The sequence below is a fragment of the Panthera pardus genome, unplaced genomic scaffold, assembly GCF_024362965.1.
Source record: "Panthera pardus isolate Hobbes unplaced genomic scaffold, ASM2436296v1 HiC_scaffold_16, whole genome shotgun sequence".
Taxonomy (NCBI): domain Eukaryota; kingdom Metazoa; phylum Chordata; class Mammalia; order Carnivora; family Felidae; genus Panthera; species Panthera pardus.
The window spans coordinates 107,991,730-108,004,924 of record NW_026526721.1 but is presented as its reverse complement, the minus strand read 5'-3'; the positions used below and the strand labels follow the sequence as shown (position 1 = coordinate 108,004,924).

At 36.8% G+C, this 13,195-nt stretch overlaps 1 protein-coding gene and 1 non-coding gene across 4 annotated transcripts in view; both read left to right on the top strand.

Annotated features, from left to right (window-relative positions):
• GMPS (guanine monophosphate synthase) overlaps positions 1–13,195 on the top strand; it is a 79,098-nt gene that overhangs the window by 6,086 nt on the left and 59,817 nt on the right. The gene's annotated exons all lie outside the window — the stretch shown is intronic.
• On the top strand, positions 12,745–12,846 carry LOC128777467 (U6 spliceosomal RNA). Its single transcript, XR_008422726.1, has one exon. It is a non-coding gene; the product is annotated as a U6 spliceosomal RNA (small nuclear RNA).

Genomic DNA, 13,195 nt, shown 5'->3' with positions numbered 1-13,195 from the left:
CAGACCCTCAACTGACTGAGCCACCCAGGCGCCCCTATTAGTTGGTGTTCTTATTGGTGGGCTCTTGCCATGGCTTCAGGTTCATGGTTTGAGGATTAAGGACATGGTTATATAGTTATGTCTGTACATTCCCTGATATAGGCCTTTATAATGTGATAGGAAGTAAGATGTTTGGTTATAATAGTGTGACCATATATTCTCTTTGTCTAAACTGGGGCGTATAAGGACATAAAAGAACATAAAAGAAGTTGCTGAAAATAAATTTGTAATTGCTGTAAAATGAAATATTTCCAAACAAAAAGTTTGGATTCATGCAATATAGTAAATTAATGGCAAAACTCCTGTAGCAAGAATGCTCAGATTACTGTCTGAACATTATGTGCAGAAACACACGACATCTCTTTTTTGCATATACTTTACACACACCTTATTCACATTTCCCATTGACCTAGTGGATGGTGGCCTACAGGTTTGGAGCATCTTGCAAGCTGAGCAGTGGCTGTGTGGCACAACTGAGCACTCAAGACTGGATAGAGTTAGCTATCCCTAGTTGCCGAGGGTCCAAGTGTACTTCATTTTATCAGAAATGGATAAAAAAATGGGTTATCAGATTGAACCTGAAGTTAGAAGTGAGAACTGTATATTGCACCTGCACTCTATGCAGAACTAGACAAAACCATGTCAGAAGGTGGAAATATAAAGTGAAAGTATAATAAACCCATCTGATGTTACTTAAATGCAGCTATTCATAAGCAAATGTGTAAAACTGAAGAATATGTTAAGCTGGGTGGGGTGTTGGAATAACAGGTGTAAATTAGGATCGTTCTGGGCAAACTGCCATATGGTCACTTCAGTTATAGAGCACATATTGTCCTGAGTCTGGATCTTGATTTCACAGTGACAGGTATTTAAAATTTGGCTAAACTTTAATCCTAATATATATATATCAGAGTAGTTATTTTTGAGTTAATAAAATTCTGAGTTATGAAAATTCTTAAAAATTGAGTGTCAAATTGCTTGTTTTCTAAAAGATGAGAACCAACAGTGTTGAAACTGACCAAAAGGTAAAATAATCTGCTCTAATCTACCATAACAGATGTTTCCCAAACTTTTAAAGCTGCCTGGACTTGCAAAATTCTGTTATTCCTGTTTGTCACCAGGAGAATAGAATCCTTTTTCTCTCTTAAAACTTACAGAGATCTATGTAAATTTAAGACACCCTCACCTTGTCTATAATTTGGAGAACTAGTCTTAGTAATTCTTCTCCTCTGAGTCTCATTATGAATATAAATTTAAGACTCCAGAATTCTAAAATGCTGCTTTGGACACATTTTGGATGAACAATCCCAAATTAATTTGGGAAAATTTAGATGAATATAAAAATACAGATAAATCATTGTTTTGATGTGTTTATTGGTAATAGTGAAACTTTTTGTGCTGTGATTTTTCCTTCTTTAACTTAAAACAAAATTTTTTTAATGTTTATTTTTTTTGAGAGAGCATGAGCAGGGGAGGAGCAGAGAGAGAGGGAGACACAGAATCTGAAGCAGGCTCCAGGCTCTGAGGTGTTAGCACAGAGCCGGATGCAGGGCTTGAACTCACAAACTGTGAGATCATGACCTGAGCCAAAGTTCGATGGTTAACCGACTGAGCCACCCAGGTGCCCCTTCCTCCTTTAACATTTTTTTTTTTCCTTTAACATTTTATGAAAAATTTTCAAGCTAACAAGTTAGAAGAAATTTTAGTCACCATTTAGGCATACACCTAGATTCTACTCTTCACTTTTATTAAAACAGTTTTATTGAGATATAATTCATATACCATAAAATTGTGCCAATATAAAGGGCACAATTCAGTGGTTTTTAGTATATTCACAGATTTGTATGACCGTCATCACCACAGTCAATTTTGGAACATTCTCATCACCCCCAAAAGATATCTTGTAGCTTTTAGCAATCAGCCCTCTGGCCATCTGCCTTTTTCTCCCAATGCTAGACAGCTACTAATCTTTTTTGTCTCTATAAGATTTGCCTTTCTGAACATTATATATGACTAGAATCTTAAAATATGGAGTCTTTTGTGACTGGTTTCTTTTAGTGTAATGCCTTCAGAGTTCATCTGTCTTATAGCATGTGTTAAGTACCTTATTCTTTTTTGTTACCAAATAATGTTCCATTGTATGGATATACCACCTTTTACACATTCATCAGTTGATGGACACTCTTGATATTATACATAATGGTTCTATGAATATTCCTGTACAAGTGTTTGTGTAGACATAAGTTTTCATTTCTTTTGGATGTGTACTGGGGTGGAATTGCTGGGTCATATAGTAATTCTGTGTCTAACCTTTTGGTGAACTGTCAGACTTTTCCAAAGTGGCTGCAGTATTTTCTATTTTCTGTATTTTCTGTCAGTAGTGCATGAGGTTCTAATTTCCCCACATTTTTGCCAACACTTGTCTTTTGGATTATAGCCATCATAGTGGGTGTGAAGTGGTATTTCATTATGATTTTGATTTGCATTTCCCTAATGACTGATGATGTTGAACATCTTTTCATGTGCTTATTGTCCATTTGTATATTTTCTTTGGAGAAATGTCTGTTCAGATCATTTGCCTGTTTTTGAAAGTAGGTTACTTGTCTTTTTGTTGAGTTGTAGGAGCTCTTTATTCTAGTGACAAGTCTCTTATCAGAAATATGCTTTGCAGATATTTTCTGCCATCCTCTGGATTTTTACTTTTTTAATGGTGTCCTCTGATACATAAAAGCTTATAATTTTGATGAAGTTCAACTTATTTATTTCCTTTTGTCACTTTAGCTTTTGGTATCTCACCTAAGGAACATTTCCTTTTTTTTTTTTTTCCTTCAAGTTTTTATTTAAATTCATTAGTTAACATATGGTGTATTACTAGTTTGGGGAATAGAATTTAGTAATTGGTCACTTAAATATAGCACCCAATGCTCATCACAACAAATGCCCTTCTTAATGCCCATCGCCCTACCCACCTCGCCTCCAGCAACCCTCAGTTTGTTCTCTATAGTCAAGAGTTTGTTTTATAGTTCGCCTCCTAAGAAGCATTTCCTAATGATCTTAAGTCTTGTGTAATTGCCTATGTTTTCTTCTAAAGCCTTTGTAGCTTTAGCTTTTACATTTAGGTCTTTGATCCGTTTTGTTGTGAGACTCTAAGTTATAATTTGGTGGAACATTTTCGTATTATTGCATTATCGTCATGAACTGTGAAATCTGTTCCTGCCAACTCCAACATCTGACTGAGTGAAATAAGGTACCAGATTTACAGCATTAGACTGAGCAGGTAACTTTTTAAAAAGTAATTAAAGGGAATTAGGAATAAAAGTGTACATTTTTAATGGATGGTTAATTGGATGCTTAATCCACTTAATGGATTTAACCTGATAGATTTTTGGTTTTGTAATGGAGTGATTCTTAGGTTTGACTGAATGTTGGCCTTGTTTTTGACACCATGGCAGAGCTTGACCATCTGGGTCCCCCCCCCCCCCCCCCCCCCCCCCGACTCCCGCTGAAGGCTGAAGGTAAATAGTTGCTTATTGTAGCATTGTTTTTCAGTTTGTGGAGACAAATGGTTTGAAAAGGTCACTAATAGGTATTTTGTTTGGCTTGTTTTTATTGAGGCAAAATGTGCATAGTTGAAATACACAGATCTTTAAGTGTATAATTTGAATTTTTTAAAATTTATTTGGAGAGAGAGCGAGCACAAGCAGGAGTGGGGCAGAGAGAGAGGAAGAATGACAATCCCAAGCAGGCTCTGTACTGTCAGCACGTAGCCCAGCTTGGGGCTCAGACTCCCCAAACGTGAGACCTGAGCCGAAATCAAGAGTTGGGCGCTTGCTTAACTGACTGAGCCACCCAGGTGTTCAGTGTACAATTTGAATTTTGACACACACACACACGTATACATACACACACACAAACACACCCATGTAACCACTTCTCCAATCAAGATCTAAAACATTTCTATCATTTCCAAGTTCCTGTGTGCCCCTTTGACACTTAATCCCTCCACTCCTCTAGCAGCAACCACTGTTCCCATTTTTATAACCAGACATTAGTTTTGTTTGCTTTTGAACTATATATAAATGGAATCATACAGTGATTGTGGCTTCTTTCATAATGTTTTTGAGATTTATCCATGTTATTGTGTCAGTAGTTTGTTCATTTTTATTGTTGCCTAGTAGTGTGGATATACCAGAATTTGTTTATCCATTCACATGTTGATGGCCATGTGTTCTGTTTCCAGTTTTTGTGGACATAGATGTTCATTACTCTTGGATAAATATTTAGGAGTGGAATTCTTGGGTCAGAGGAGAGCCCCTAATAGGTATTGGTATTTTCTATTTTGTACAGTTTAAAATATTTAGGTTATAATAATAAATTACTTGATACCTGGAAGAGATAAACCTTGGTATAGTAAAACAAACTTTAGAAAATTACATCATAATATTTTATCCTTAAGAGTATTTTCAAAAGTACCTTGTTCGGCTGTATTTTAATGGAAATAGTATGTGGTTTGTGGGCAAAGAGGCTACTTTTGGATTGGCTTTATAAACCTGTACCAGTAGAAATGAATCACTTTATTTGATAATAACAATCTGAATTTTAAATTCAAAAATAAATTGACAATAAAGCTGATGAAAATAGAATTGGAAGCACTTGATTTAATAAGGCTGGGTTTTTATTTTTGTTATTATTTATTTATTTAAAGTTTATTTAGTTATTTTGACAGAGGCAGAGATAGCACGAGTCGGGGAGGGACAGAGAGAGAGAGCGTGGGGGAGAGAGAATCCCAAGCCAGCCCATGCTGACAGTGCAGAGCCCTACACAGGGCTCGAACCCAGGAACTGTGAGATCATAACATGAGCCAAAACCAAGAATCCAATGCTTAGTCGACAGAGCCACTGAGGTGCTCCTCTTCTTTTTAAATGCAACCTTTGGAATTGATGCAGTATTTGCATATAAAAACTATTTTCAGGTTTTTGATAAGAAAATTTCTATCAGTTTGTCTGTGAGGCATATTATCCTTGTATGGCAAATCTTGGATTCACCAGGGCTAGCTCTCCAGAGGTTAATTAATAGTGCCTCTAAGTAGTTCCTCTTCCCTAATGTCTTTCCTTCATTAGTTACCCCCTTAAAAAAATTTAAGTATGCATTTATGTTTTAAATTTACAAAGCTAGAGAATCTATATAATGTGTATTTTTTTTTAAGTTTATTTATTTTGAGAAACAGTGCAAGTGGAGGAGACGGGCAGAGAGAAACCATACCCAGAAGTTTCCCTGCTGCCAGTGCAGAGCCCGATGCAGGGCTCAAACCCACGAAGCTGTGAGATCATGGCCTGAGCTGAACCGAAGATTCAGATGCTTAATCGACTGAGCCACCCAGTCACCTTCAGTGTAATCTGTATCTTAAAGACAGGGTCATAGAGACCTAAGCATGATTATAGCCATGTTGTATACTTCTGCCCTGTGTTCTTACGTATTTTTAAATGTATTTCCAGGGAAAGCAGGATCATGGTTTTTTGATTGAGAACCTGCCATGGATGCTTTGGTGTTAGTTTTTTGTGAAATTTCACTTTAGGTGGCAGTAAACATTTTCAGAAGGATGTGTCATACTGATTTATTGCTGACAAGTTTATGGTCAGCTCAGCACTGCTGAGCTCTACTACTTTCATCCTTCCGCCTAAGCCAAGATGTCTTATGGCATGGCACTCTCACTTCTGCTCTCATTACATAACCCAAAACTAGTCTCATGGCTGAGCCTGATGTCAAAAGTGAAGAAACATATTCCACCTAAAACAGAATGAACTGCAAGGTCACATGAGAAACGGCATGGATGTGGGGAATAGTGAAGAATTAGGGCCAATTATACAGTCGATTACGTATAGAATGTTAAAAGCATGCATATGTAGAGCAGAGTGTATAAAGTCCCTACCTAGCTAACGGTTACAAGCACATGGTCAATCTTTCTTCATATATATTTACTTAGTGCCTCACAGACTTACATACATATTCTCTATTTTGTATGTTAAGATTGATCAGTTGATTCAGGTATTGCCAACATAATCATTTATTATCAAGTTTCTCATGAATCTTTCACCTAATGATTTTAATAATCAATGCCTAGTTTAGTGCTTGTCATAGATCTGCTGTAAAGAACCAGTTTTAAAATTTTCAGCCCACTGATGCTAATGCAATAAATTTATAGACAAATGAAATTTAAAAACCTAAGACATAATACATAAAGACCCCCAGTTTTTATTGTAGACTCAACAGAAATAAAATTATTTTCTCAACTTGTTATAAAAGTATATGAATGTTTATGTAGAACTTACGTACCTTTTGTTAACGTACCTTTGGTCACAATTTCAGATCAGAACTGGTCCTTTTGTGAACCACAATAGCTTAGATCCTTTAGGATTGCAAAATGGTGATACTCTAATTCTGCTATAAAGATCTATCTCTCATGAACTATATGGTTACTTGGTAGAGTTCCTACTGGAAAAGTAGAATGCATGCTTGATTCCTTCCCATTACTTTGACCAAATTTATTAATAGTTTTTTCAAGTTTTATTATTTGCAATAAAGTGTAGTTCAGGCACATATTGGAGTAGAAAGGGCTACATATAGAAGGAAGATTGTGTTTATGAAGTAGAGTAGAAGCATCTTGAAAAATGGACCATGTGCTAAACACCTGTGAAATTGTGACATCTCCTCAAACTTCGCATTTTTTTTCTTAAAAAGTGTATTGATTCTTTCTAAGCTAAAATTCTTTTTTTTAAAAAAATGTTTATTTATTTTTGAGAGCAAGAGAGTGACAGAGCATGAGTAGGGGAGGGACAGAGAGAGAGAGGGAGACACAGAACCTGAAGCAGACTCCAGGCTTAGAGCTGTCAGCACAGAACCCGACACTGGGCTTGAACTAACGAACCAGGAGATCATGACCTGAGCCAAACAAAGTCAGACACTTAATTGATTGAGCCATCCAGGCGCCTCCCTAAGCTAAAATTCTCAAAGGTATTTTAGGAGTAATAATTACGTGGGAGACAAAATTGAATCTCTTCATGAACTCAGTATGAAGAGATAGGTTTTTGATTATCTTTCATCTGTAAATAAAAAGTGTTATCCTAAGGTCATCATAAAAGAGGCAGTGAAGTTTGGGGATAAATCTGTATTATTTCTTATTTTTTTTATGTTTATTTTTGAGAGAGTATGAGTGGGGGAGGGGCAGAGAGCAAGTGAGACACAGAATTTGAAGCAGGCCCCAGGCCCTGAGCTATCCTCACAGAACCCAGAACGGCGAGATCATGACCTAGGCCAAAGTTGGATGGTTGTTCAAGCAAGTTGGTACTTGTTTATGTGAGTAGGTCCACATATGCTCACACCTGAAATCACTTTCAAAAGAGGTACTTTTTGTTAGAATAATTGATCTGAGTCACAATAAGAATGCAGAATCAGTAGAGAAAACTAAGGGATAATATAAAGAAAACAATGTATGAGGAGGGTGAGCAGAGATAAACACAGTTCAGAACTTTTCCTTTCAATATTTTAATAGTATGAGAACAGTTGTTACTGAATGTTATCTGTGTATGTGTATACACTGCTAACTTTTAGAATGAGGTTGATTTGAGCTGATTCACAGTGGCTTAGATTTACCTAGAGATAACCTTGTTTGTTTCTTGGTTAATGTTCACCATTGAATGGAAAAACTGTAATATAACTTTAAAGGATTTAAAAATCATGAGGTAAATAATAATACACTCTGATTTTCACCAACAGTGCAAGTTTTATTTAATTTAGAACTGGTTATGTAAGTATAGTTTATCCATCAGGTAACCTTGCCATAGGTTTCTGAAAAGACCTCTTTTAGGATAATTGAAATCCAAGAGGAAAATAATTAATAATTTCAGAGTTTAAACACTGGTATTAGAAATTATAATGTTGGACTAAATTTTTATTTCCCCTGCAAGTTAGATGAGACAGAGCATATAGACTTGTGGTTTTATTTTCTTACTCAGTGTTTATATGTATAAATTAAATCCATTAGATCTGTATTTAGCTCATCTGAGAAGATGAACTTCCTCAACCACTCCTGTGGTTAAGGTTTATATATGGGAGTCTGATAGTGTTTAAGTGGATGCTGGAAGTAGTATTAGAGTCCAAGCTAACCTGCTTTTTATTTTTTAATTCATTGATTTTAGGTCGTTCATTCAGACTGTGTTCATTATGTTTAGCAGTCGTGCCCTTGAACTTGAAAGGAGTTGTTGGCACCATAAATACAGGTTAGAAGAGGATTTGCAATGATTTTGAAGGATCCAGAGACATAGTTGGTTATTCAAAAGAAGATGAAGTTCGGGTCAGAAGTACAAATTGATTCAGTAAAGGAGAAAAAAATGAAAATATGGAGATGGTGGTGGCTTGGTCCTATCTAACATGTAGAAATAAAGTAGGAGTGATGAATATACCTAGTAAGTGCTTGAAATTTCATTAGGGAAAAGAATTTTCTCAATGTATGAAATCATTAGCAAACTAAGAGCAGTAAAATGCTAACACAAAAAGTTTATGTCACTAGGGCCTTGTATTTTCCAGACCTGTTGAACACTGAAAACTTAAAAAACGTAGTAATTTGAGGGAATTCCAATAGAAGCTTATAGGTTACATAGATTAAAGGAGATAGAGAAAAATGAACTTCAGTGAACTGAGTGATCATAATTTTTGTTCACAATGTTTAATGCCTACACATGTGAAATTCTAAGATAAATAGAACAAAGTCAGTAATCATAACTTAAGCAACATGAAGCAATTGAAGATTGGTAAGCATTGCATGTACAACTAAATGTATATGCAGTATTGTCTATTATTGTATTGGGATGTCTCAGGACTTGTAGATTTTTCTCAGGTGTAAAGCCATTTCCTGAGGGCATTTTATACATTTGTTACTTAAAATGAACTGCATAACTATCATTGTATTCAGTAATGGCACCTAGAACTTTTTATATATGTCATTAGAGATTTATTTAGAGAGGCTTTTTTGAGAATCATAATAGCACTTACACACAGATAAAAATACATGTATATGAAATAAATTACTTTTATTTATTTTTAAAAAAAATTTTTTTTTTTTTTTTAACGTTTATTTATTTTTGGGACAGAGAGAGACAGAGCATGAACAGGGGAGGGGCAGAGAGAGAGGGAGACACAGAATCTGAAACAGGCTCCAGGCTCTGAGCCATCAGCCCAGAGCCCGACGCGGGGCTCGAACTCACAGACTGCGAGACCGTGACCCGAGCTGAAGTCGGACGCTCAACCGACTGAGCCACCCAGGCGCCCCTGAAATAAATTACTTTTAGTATTGCTGAACTTTCTTCGTGTTCAGTCTGACTCTTCTAAGAAATTACTTTTTGACTTGAGTTGTCCAGGAATTGTTTTTCCACACATCTTCCATGACATCAAGAATTTTGATAATTCACCATTTCTTGAGAGTGCTCAGTTACTTCTGGGATTTTTTTTCAAGGCCATTGACAACTCATTCTGCAAGTTTTAATGCTAGTACTTTCTTGATCTTACCAGAAGATGTCAATGGAAGTTTTTCAGGTAATGACCAGGACTCAGGCCTTCTTCAGATGGTCTTTAAATGTTTTGCTGACTGAAATATTAAGGGGTTGAGCTTGTCCAAAGATACTACGAGGAGTAATAAGCCACTGCACTTTCCAGGGGTCTTACTCAAGTGTTTGTAGAAAACATAGAAAAATGATGTACTTGGTGAATTACATAAAGCTCCAGAATGTCTATCCTAGATGAATTTCAGCCAAGCTCAGCTGTATTTCTTTTGCTGAATCCTTGGGGCATCTTTCTGCTCTGAAGGAAATTTTCTAAGAGACTCCAGGGAATCTCTTTCCCTTAAGGGATTTTATGTCAAGTTGTACATAGCTATGACCATGGCAGTGACAGCTGTGTCATTGAGCTAATGTAAAACTTAAGATATTGTGTGATTTCTGAGCTGTCTGGCTTCTTTCATTTGGCATGTCTGAGATTGATTTATCCATGTTGGGATTTTTCGGCCAGAGAAGACATGGTATAGCAAGCACTCTGTGGGACCATAGAGAGTTTAAACAGCAGTTTAGGCTTAAAGAGTAGGTCATGGCCTTCCTTGTAGGGCTTAGAAGGTATTTTGGACTTAATTGAACTTTATTCTAAGGGAAAGTCACTATAGGATATTAAGCAGGGGGAGGAGGACTTAAATCACAGCTTTTTTCGTTTTAAGCACACAGGCTTGTTAACCACCTGATCAAAGTCAATGTCACCAGTAATGAAACAAAATGACATGACACTTGCCACCGTGTTCTGTCAAGAAGAGGCATGATTACATCACCAGTGTAAGACTGTTGCCAGAAAAATGTTTATCTGGAATCTAATCATAAGGCAACAAGTAGATCCTGCTTGAGGCCTGTTCTGCAAAAAGCTGGTCTGAACTTTTAAAAAATGTCACTGTCATAAAAGATCATAAAAAGATGAATAAATCTAGATTAAAGGAGACAGTGACATGACAATGTGAGTTCAAAGTGTGTGGCTTTAGATGGGGTTCTGGAATTAAAAAAAAAAAAAAGCCATACAGGACATTATTTGGTGACATTTGGGGAAATTTGTGTGTAGATACTATCAGTGTTAAATTTCTTGGGTGTGATAATATATTGTAGTTAGGAGAATGTCCCTGTTTGTAGGAAGTACATTCTGAAAAGTTTTTTTGGGGAGAAAAATGTCTATAATTGTTTTCTAGTAGTTCAGGGAAAGAAGTATATATAGATAGGAATAATGCAAATGTGGCAAATGTTACTAATTGTTGAATTTAGGTGGAGAGTGCTGTTTCACTGTGCCATAGTTTTGGTTTGTTTGTTTTTTTTCTTAAGTTTATCTTACTCCCAGTATGGGGCTTGAACTCATGACCCCAAGATCAAGAGTTGCATGCTCCTTTGACTGAGCTGGCCAGGCACCCTTGTGCCATATTTTCATCCTTTCTGTAGGTTTAAAGTTTTTCGGCGGGGGGGGGGGGGGGGGGGGGGGGGGGGGGGGGGGGAAGGGGAAGGGTTGAACAAGCATATGATAAGGTCAAGAGATAGAGGGTCTCTGATTTAACCCTTTAGTTGTAGGATCAGACTTTATTCAGTGTTGTATGTGAGGTGATGGTTTCTTATGAAAAACCTTCAGTTAATTCTGTTGACGTTTCTTTAAAAAAAAATTTTTTTTTTTTACATTTATTTATTTTTGATAGAGACAGAGCACAAGTGGGGGAGGGGCAGAGAGAGAAGGAGACACAGAATCCGAAGCAGGCTCCAGGCTCTGAGCTGTCAGCACAGAGCCCGACGTGGGGCTCAAACTCACAAACAAACCCGTGAGATCATGACCTGAGCCGAAGTCGGACACTTAACTGACTGAGCCACCCAAGTGCCCCTGTTGACATTTCTAAAGTACCTAAGGTGTTGGATAATTTTATGAAGATGTACACTTTCTCCAGAGTATAGGTGTAGTGAGATTAAAAAAGTAAATATGCTCAAACTTCCAGTAGCCTTTTGGTAATGAAAGGATTATTCTGGGTAGTTGAATATCCCAGATAACTAAAATGTGTGTGTGGTGGGGGGGGGGGGGGGTTGTTCAAAATATCTTTAACCCTAAAACTTTTATTTTGGCAACTGAAGGCTCCTAAAATGTCTTTTCTTTTTCTTTTTTTTTTTTTGAGAGAGAGAGTGAGAGTGCATGCCCGAGTCAGGGAGGGTCAGAGAGAGAGAGAGAGAGAGAGAGAGAGAGAGAGAGAGATAATCTGAAACAGACTCCAGGCTCCAAGCTGTCAGCATAGAGCCCAATGTGGGCTCAAACTCAAGAACTGTGAGGTCATGACCTCAGCTGAGGTTGGATGCTTAACTGACTGAGCCACCCAGGTGCCCCCCTAAAATGTCTTTTTTGAAGGACAACTACCTGAATAAGTTAAGTACTGATGAAATCCGGTTTCCAAAATCATTTATGTGGTGTAATACTACTTTTCTCAGATACCAGTGGAACATTATTTCATTCATGAAAGCAATCTTTCTAAAGTAATAAACTTACTTCCTTTAAGTACCAAAATATTAAAAAATAAAATGAAGGTTTTTCTTCCAAAAATATGATGCATATTTAAAAATTTTTTTTTTCTTTTAATGTTTGTTTATTTTTGAGACAGAGAGAGAGGAGGAGACACAGAATCTGAAACAGGCTCCAGGCTCCGAGCTGTCAGCACAGAGCCCCGACATGGGGCTCAAACTCACAGACTGCGAGATCATGACCTAAGCCCAAGTCGGAAGCTTAACCGACTGAGCCACCCAGGCACCCCAAATACAATGCATATTTACCCACTTTGCTTCTGTAGTGCTGATTGTTTTGGGGTTTGAAAAGGCCTACATTTACATCCTGCTTTTGCCATTGTTTCCCTACGCAAGTGACATAGTATCTGAGTCTCATTCTTCCATCTGTAAATTAGAAACACATACCATTATGAATAAGAAAACGTAAAGCACATGAAATACTAGGTGTGAAGTAAATGCTAGTTCCCTTTTATTAAAAAAAATCTTTTTATTGTAAAATAAAACATGGGCACAGAAAACTACACACAACAAATGTATAGTTGGATGAATTATAAATCATGTGCTTTTTTATTCAAAATATTGAAAGTTTTTTTTCTTTAAAGTCCTATAATTTTGTTAAGCATATGTGTTGGTACAGAGCAGATTAGCATGGCTCCTGTGCAAGGATGACATAAAAATATGTGAGGTGTTCCATATTTTTCCACTTGCAATGATGTGGACGGAGCTAGAGAGTATTATGCTAACCAAAATAATCAGGAAAGACAAATACCGTATGTTTTCACTCATATATGGAATTTAAGGAATAAAACGACCGAAGAGGAAAAAAAAGAGAGGCAAACCGAGAGACAGACTCTTAACTACAGAGAACAAACAGATGGTTACCAGCGGGGAGGTAGGTGGGGGGATGGGTGAAAATAGGTGATAGGGATTAAGGAGTGCACTTATGATAATAAGCACTGTGTATTGTATGGAAGTGTTGAATCACTATATTGTACACCTGAAGCGAATGTTACATGGTATGTTAACTGGAATTGAAATAAAAAAAGTAT